The sequence below is a fragment of the Chiloscyllium plagiosum genome, chromosome 44 (assembly GCF_004010195.1).
Source record: "Chiloscyllium plagiosum isolate BGI_BamShark_2017 chromosome 44, ASM401019v2, whole genome shotgun sequence".
Lineage (NCBI taxonomy): Eukaryota > Metazoa > Chordata > Chondrichthyes > Orectolobiformes > Hemiscylliidae > Chiloscyllium > Chiloscyllium plagiosum.
Window position 1 is genome coordinate 328223 of NC_057753.1, and position 7116 is coordinate 335338.

At 49.7% G+C, this 7116-nt stretch overlaps 2 protein-coding genes across 5 annotated transcripts in view; one reads left to right on the forward strand and one right to left on the reverse strand.

Moving 5' to 3' along the window:
* The window catches only part of LOC122543615 (zinc finger protein 208-like), a 234057-nt gene that overhangs the window by 187736 nt on the left and 39205 nt on the right, over positions 1 to 7116 (forward strand). The window lies entirely within an intron of this gene.
* Positions 1 to 7116, reverse strand: part of LOC122543456 (gastrula zinc finger protein XlCGF7.1-like) — a 29118-nt gene that overhangs the window by 7577 nt on the left and 14425 nt on the right. Inside the window, exon 1 of one of the 4 annotated variants that reach the window (XM_043682166.1) lies at positions 2792 to 3263. The exons of 2 other annotated variants lie outside the window; for them this stretch is intronic. The gene's annotated coding sequence lies outside the window, so the exon portion shown is untranslated. Of the gene's footprint in view, positions 1 to 2791; positions 3264 to 6428; positions 6467 to 7116 lie in introns of those variants that run through there. One more of the 4 variants, XR_006310029.1, reaches the window with a different exon arrangement.

Consider the following 7116-nt stretch of genomic DNA (forward strand, 5'->3'; position numbering starts at 1 on the left):
TTGGTGGGGTGGTAGGTGAGGACCAGTGGGGTTCTGTCCTGGTGGCAATTGGAGGGTCGGTGTTCAAGGGCGGAGGAGCGGGAAGTGGAGGAGATGCGGTGGAGGGCACCCTCGACCATGTCTGAGGGGAAATTGGGGTTTTTGAAGACGGAGGCCATCTGGGTGGTTCGGTATTGGAACTGGTCCTCCTGGGAGCAGATGTGGCGGAGACGAAGGAATTGGGAATACGGAATGGCGTTTTTACAGGGGGCAGGGTGGGAGGTGGTGTAATCTAGGTAGCTGTGGGAGTCGGTCGGTTTGTACTAAATGTCTGTGTTGAGTCAGTTGCCCAAAATAGAAATGGAGAGGATTAGGAAGGGGAGGGAGGAGTCTGAGATGGTCCAGGTAAATTTGAGTTCGGGGTGGAAGGTGTTAGTAAAGTGGATGAACTGTTCAACCTCCTCGTGGGAGCACGAGGTAGCGCCAATACAATCATCGATGTAGCGGAGGAAAAGATGGGGGGTGGTGCCAGTTTCCGCAGCTACACAAATGCCACTCCGCCTCCTCTCTTGCCCCCCCTTTCTATCCCCTAATGTGATCTTTTGGAACCCGATGTACCCCTCATTGCTTAAAGCCACTCTCAATACCAGAAAGTTGGCTGTTTGTGCTACGTTCCCCTGAGAATGCATCACCCCCTACATTTTCCAAAACAGCCACAGAAGACTCATGTACTAACTGCCTATCTCCCTTACCTATCCTGGAGTTAACCCATCTATGTGCCTGTATCTGCAAATTTCCCCCTTCATATAACTGCCATCCATCACATCCCCTTGCTCTTGTGAATTCCTCAATGCCTCTGTCTCTCCAACTGATCCATTCGATCTGATAGGATCCGCAACCAACGGCATTTATTGTAGATATAATCCTCAGTAACACATAAACTCTCCCTAAAATTTGCAGCACCCACACTCTCAGACATAAACTTCATCACAGTCACACTTTACCAAGCTTTCACTCACTCAAACACACACTCTCTCACGCACACTCACAGTCTCATGGACACACATGCATATAAGTTTATGGGGTGAATTTGTATCTGTAGAATTATATTTGACAACACATTCAATTTTGCTCAATAAATGCACAGCTTGCACTCAATTATTACATGTAATATTTTATAAATTCCACTTTGGAAACAGAATAGTCTGACTCAAGACTAGGACAAAGACAGACTCTCACCTCACACCTTTAGAGATTAGATTAGATTTCCTACAGTATGGAAACAGGCCCTTCAGCCCAACAGGTCTATAACCGACCCTCCAAAGAGTAACCCACCCAGACCCATTCCCCAAACCTCTATTTACCCCTGACTAATGCACCTAACACTATGGACAATTTACCCTAACCTGCGCATCTTTGGATTGTGGGAGGAAACCGGAGCACTCGGAGGAAACACACGCAAACATGGGGAGAATATGCAAACTCCACACAGACAGACAGCATTTAATGCATTGTCTGAGATGAGATGTCACCTTTTGTTATAAAACCTTGTTATGTCGGGAATGTGTCATAAAAGAAGTTCTGGAATTTACACATGAATGAAACAAAACTTGAAAACCATTCTAAAAGATGAAAGACTTCACAATCCAGGTTTGGTCAATACAGAGAAACCTTGACTATCCAGGCGACACGGGTGGGGAGCATTTTGATGGGATAATTGAATGCGAGCCAAGCATTAGGACCTCGCAATCTTGCTCAGATAACCGAGGTTCTTCTGTATACCACTGCATGACCCTGTAATCTTCTGCTATAAGTTCTGCGTCTTATGATCTTAACCTCCATAACGGCAGCACAGTGGTTAGCACTGCTGCCTCACAGCGCCAGAGACCCAGGTTCAATTCCTGACTCAGGCGACTGACTGTGTGGAGTTTGCACGTTCTCCCCGTGACTGCGTGGGTTTCCTCCGGGTGCCCCGGTTTCCTCCCACAGTCCAAAGATGTGCAGGTCAGGTGAATTGGCCATGCTAAATTGCCCGTAGTGTTAGGTAAAGGGGTAAATGTAGGGGAATGGGTGGGTTGCGCTTCGGCGGGTCGGTGTGGACTTGTTGGGCTGAAGGGCCTGTTTCCACACTGTAAAGTAATCTAATCTAAACCACTTGATGGAAGCAGCAGCGCTCTGAAAGCTAGTGCTTCCAAATAAGCCTGTCGGACTGTAACCTGGGGTTGGATGATCTTTTTACTTTGCAAAATGCTGGCACCTCCACATCATGAAGATCCCAAGGAAGAGTTGGGCGTTTTGTGATGAATGATGTTACTTCCAGCAGTCGGTGAGCCAGGAGCCAGCCCCACACTCTGGACCCTGACCTGCAGCCTCTGCAGCGCTCACTTCCGCCTGGTAAAACCACGAGCCAGCGGCTGGGGCAGGGGGGGGGTGGGGTGCACGACTGCGCAGACGCCGGCTCGGTCACGTGCCCAGCGCCGGCCGCCGGCCGCGTTACCCCGGCAACCCGCCGCCATCTTGCGGGCGGCCCCCTGGACCAGCGCGCGCCTGCGCCGCCATCTCGCTCCCCGGGCCCCCGCCGGCGGCGAGAGACGCCTGTCACGGTCAGCTTTCGGCGCTCAGAGGCCGCGGGGGAGGGGCCGCCCTCGTCTCAACACACAGACCACAGACGGACAGAGAGGTTTTCCGAGGAGGAGGAGGACAGGATCGCGCTCGGGCCGCAAGATGGCGGCCGGTTGCCACGGCAACGGGGCCGATTTCTTTTTTCGCATCGTTCGCGTCGCGGAAGGAAAAGCCACCCATTGCCGTTTACCTCGGAGGAGCTCCCCTCCCTCCCACAGACGTCCGCTGACCCGCCGGGGTTTTTGTTTTTAATTTCCGTTTTCCCCGCCGGTCCCTCTGCGTCTCTCCAAACCGTCGCCGGCTCCGCGAGGCGGCCGGAAGAGGCGGGGACTCCACCCGCTGTGGGCGGGGGCGGGGGCTGGAGAGTGACAGCCGCCTGCGCCAATGGGACACCCGGGTACCGTCCCGCCTGTCACAATGGGAGCTGCGACCAATCAGGGAGCGTCCTCCGCGGGGCGGGACAGCGGCCGGAAAGACTCAGGGTTGTTGTTGTATCATAGCATCCCCACAGTCTGGGAACAAGCCATTTGACCCAACAGGATCTGGATGAGAGCGGGGCTGGAAAAGCACAGCAGGTCAGGCTGCATCCGTGGAGCAGGAAAATTGACGTTTCGGGCAAAAGGAATAGAAGCAGGGTACCTGCACGGTGGAGAGATAAATGAGAGGGGGAAGTGGTGAAGGTAGTATAGAGTACAATGGGTGAATGGGGGTGGGGATAGAGGTGATAGGTCAGAGGGGAGGATGGAGTGGATAGGTGGAAAGGAAGATAGGCAGTGGGGCAGGTCATGGGGACAGTGCCGAGCTGGAAACCTTCGCATAAACCAAATCATCCGCCGACATTTCCGTCACCTCCAAACGGACCCCACCACCAGGGATATATTTCCCTCCCCATCCCTTTCCACCTTCCGCAAAGGCCATTCCCTCAGTGACTACCTGGTCAGGTCTATGCCACCCTCCCATCCTGGCACCTTCCCCTGTCACTGCAGGAATTGCAAAACCTGCGCCCACACCTCCTCCCTCACCTCCGTCCAAGGCCCCAAAAGAGCCTTCCACATCCATCAAAATTTTACCTGCACATCCACCAATATCACTTATTGCATCCATTGCTCCCGATGCAATCTCTTACACTGGGAGACTGGATGCCTCCTAACAGAGCGCTTTAGTGAACATCTCTGGGACACCCACACCAATCTACCACACCGGTCTGTGGCCCAACATTTCAACCCCCCTCCCATGGAGGTCCTGGGCCTCCTTCACCATCGCTTCCTCACCACCCGACGCCTGGAGAAAGAACGCCTCATCTTCCGCCTCAGAACACTTCAACCCCAGGGCATCAATGTGGACTTCACCAGTTTCCTCATTTCCCCTTCCCCCACCTCACCCCAGTTCCAAACCAGCCACATTTGACCCAACAAGTCGAAACTGACCCTATGAAGAGTATCCCACCCAAACTCGTTCACCTGCCCTGTTTCTCTGCATTTACCCCTGACCAACACACCTCTGAGCACATGGCCAATTCACCCTAAACTGCACTGTTAACTCAAAGAAAATCTCGGAGCACATAAAGTAAGTTTTAATATTAAAATTTTTATTTCGATTAAGCCAGCTAGAGATCAATAGTCTATAGTCCAGAGTTTCAATCAAGATATCCCTGTTTGGGTTAAAGAGAGATCTCGGATTTTTAGCAGCATATTTTATAGCCCTTATGTGCATAACAATTTTATGTTTTTTCATTTCCCACAATATAATGTTTCCACCTCTAATTAATAGTCCCATAATTAAAATTAGATGATTAATATATTTTAGTCTTGTTCTCACAGATCAAAGGCAAGGCTATTGTTTTAAAATGTTTCTTCATCTTTTTGCGTCAAAGCAGATAAAGCTAAACATTTATCAGTATTGTATTCCTTTGCTTTGTCTGGGAAAGCAGACCTACAAAGTTATGCCAAGAGTCTCACATTCTTTATTTCAATCTCATGGTCACTGACTTCCATTTTAAACTCGTCAGACAAATTATTATTGCGAGATGCAGATTTAAAATGGAGGCTTTCAATCGTTGATTCCCCAATCTTTGGATTGAGAGTGGAAACTGGAGCACCCAGAGGAAACCCCACACAGACATGGGGGTGGAGAATGTGCAAATTCCATACAGGCAGTCACCCAAGAGCAGAATTGATCACTGTCCTGAATATTTCATATTTTAAGGTAGCATATGTACAGGGCCCGAGTATCAGAGCTGTGTGGAAGAGTCAGAGGGATGACTGCCTTACACACGAGAATCTCTAGATTCCGTGGGGAGCCAACCAGAAATGGGCTGCATCTGAGTTTAACCAGTTGTCTGCAAGCAAAATGCAAACTATTTGGAGAATCTCAATTGTGATTTGAACCAAACCATCTACAAGATTCAAGAGCAGCTTTTCCCCCCCGTTTATCAGAGTTTTGAACGGACCTCTGTAACGTTAATGTTGATCTCTCTCACTGCACCTTCTCGGCGGCTGTAACACTGTTTCCTGATGCCCATTCTTACCCTGTTTAAAGTATGATCTACCTGTAACAGCACATAAGGCAACAGGTTTCTCTGAACCTCATATGCATGACAGGGAGTAAATCAAATCCTGAAATCTATACAGTGTGGAAGGAGGGCATTTGGCCTATCAAGTCCATACAGCCCCTCTGAAGAGCACCCCATCCCTATAACCCTGCATTTCCCATGGCTAAACCACTAAGCCTTCACACCCTTCTACATAACGTGCACTTTTAGAATGGCCAAGCCACCTGACCTGCACATCTTTGGACTGTGGGAGAAAACCAGAGCAGCTGGTGGGAATCTACACAGTTGCTCAAGGCTGGAATCAAACCCAGGTCCTTGGTGCCGTGAGGCAGCAGTCAGTGCTGACAACTGAGCATGGTAGCTCAGTGGTAAGGCCTTATTGTCTGCTGACTTTGATGTGTAGCCGTTTGAAGTAAAGATGGTGTTGGAGAATGGGAGCACACACCTTCATGTCTGTGGTGTTGGAAATGTGCATCAGGAAAGAAATGGTGAGCAATGTCCTCACCTGGAAAGGATTGAGCAGGTCCCCAAATAGAGGCAAGAACACACACCCAGAGAGGGCCTCAGGGCTGGATAGGGTCTCAAGGAGGGTGTGGGGAAGGATTTCAGAGTAAATACTATGGCGACAAGAGCAGGTCAGAGGCTGGGAATCCTGCAGCAAGTAGCTCACCTCCTGACTCTCCCCTAGTAACTGGTCTCAGCATTAAACTAGAATTCAGCAGTGTGATGGAATACTCCCCAATCGCTTGGATGGGTGCAGCTCCAACAACAGCTCGACACCATCTTTGTCAGTGCAGACCACCCCCCCATCCCAAACTTGATTAGCACACAACACTCAGTCCCTCTACCACTGACACACAGTGGCAGCAGCATTTGGCATCTGCAAAAACTCCAGCAGCAATTCTCCAAAGTTCCTACCACAGTACCTGCTACCCTTACCATCTTGGAAGGATGAGGGGCAGCAGATGCAAGGGGGAACACCATCTCCTGCAAGTTCCCCTCTGAGCCCCCCAACACACAGACATGGCATCCCAGTCGGGAATGAAATGAGCCATTCCTTCAGTGTTGCTGGGGTCAGAATCCTGGGACTGCCTCTCTAGCAGAACACTTTGGGGTGTCCAGACATAAAATTGGAGTGGGGGTGAGTGCAGTGGTTGTAGAAGGCAGCTCACCACCATATGCCCGACAGGGTGGCACACTGGCTCACAGCGTCAGGGACCCTCGTTTGATTCCAGTCACAGGCGACTGTCCGTGTGGAGTTTGCACATTCTCAGTGCGTCCCCGTGGTTTTCTCCGGGTGCTTTGGTTCCAAGTCTAACAAAAGATTAGGGTATTAGTCAGCCCTTACCAATCATCTCTCGGACCTGAACAGGATGCAGAATATCAAACATTGTCCCCAGTTAGAATGTACTTGTTAACTATCTTTTAACTGGGCCATTATCTCTTTAAGAAACTAACAGACAAAACACCACTTATGTGAAGTTGCATGAATGAAACTCACACGGTCAAATAGTAAACAAATCTCACAATCCAGCTGCAGTAATCAGTAAAACATCCTTTATTTTTTTTATTAAGTGCAGATATAATTTCTAACTTATTTAGAGCATGTTGACTTTCCATTTTTTAACTAACATTTCCCAACTTAAAAGACAATAGGACTGACACCTCTTAATGATGAAAACAGTCCAGACAGACACTTATAATCTGACCAGGAGTAGCACCCAGCATTAAACACATACAGTCACAGAGACAGAGATGTACAGCATGGAAACAGACCCTTCGGTCCAACCCGTCCATGCCGACCAGGTTCCCAACCCAAACTAGTCCCACCTGCCAGCACCCGGCCCATATCCCTCCAAACCCTTCCTATTCATATACCCATCCAAATGCCTCTTAAATGTTGCAATTGTACCAGCCTCCACCACATCCTCTGAAAGCTCATTCCATACACATACCACCCTCTG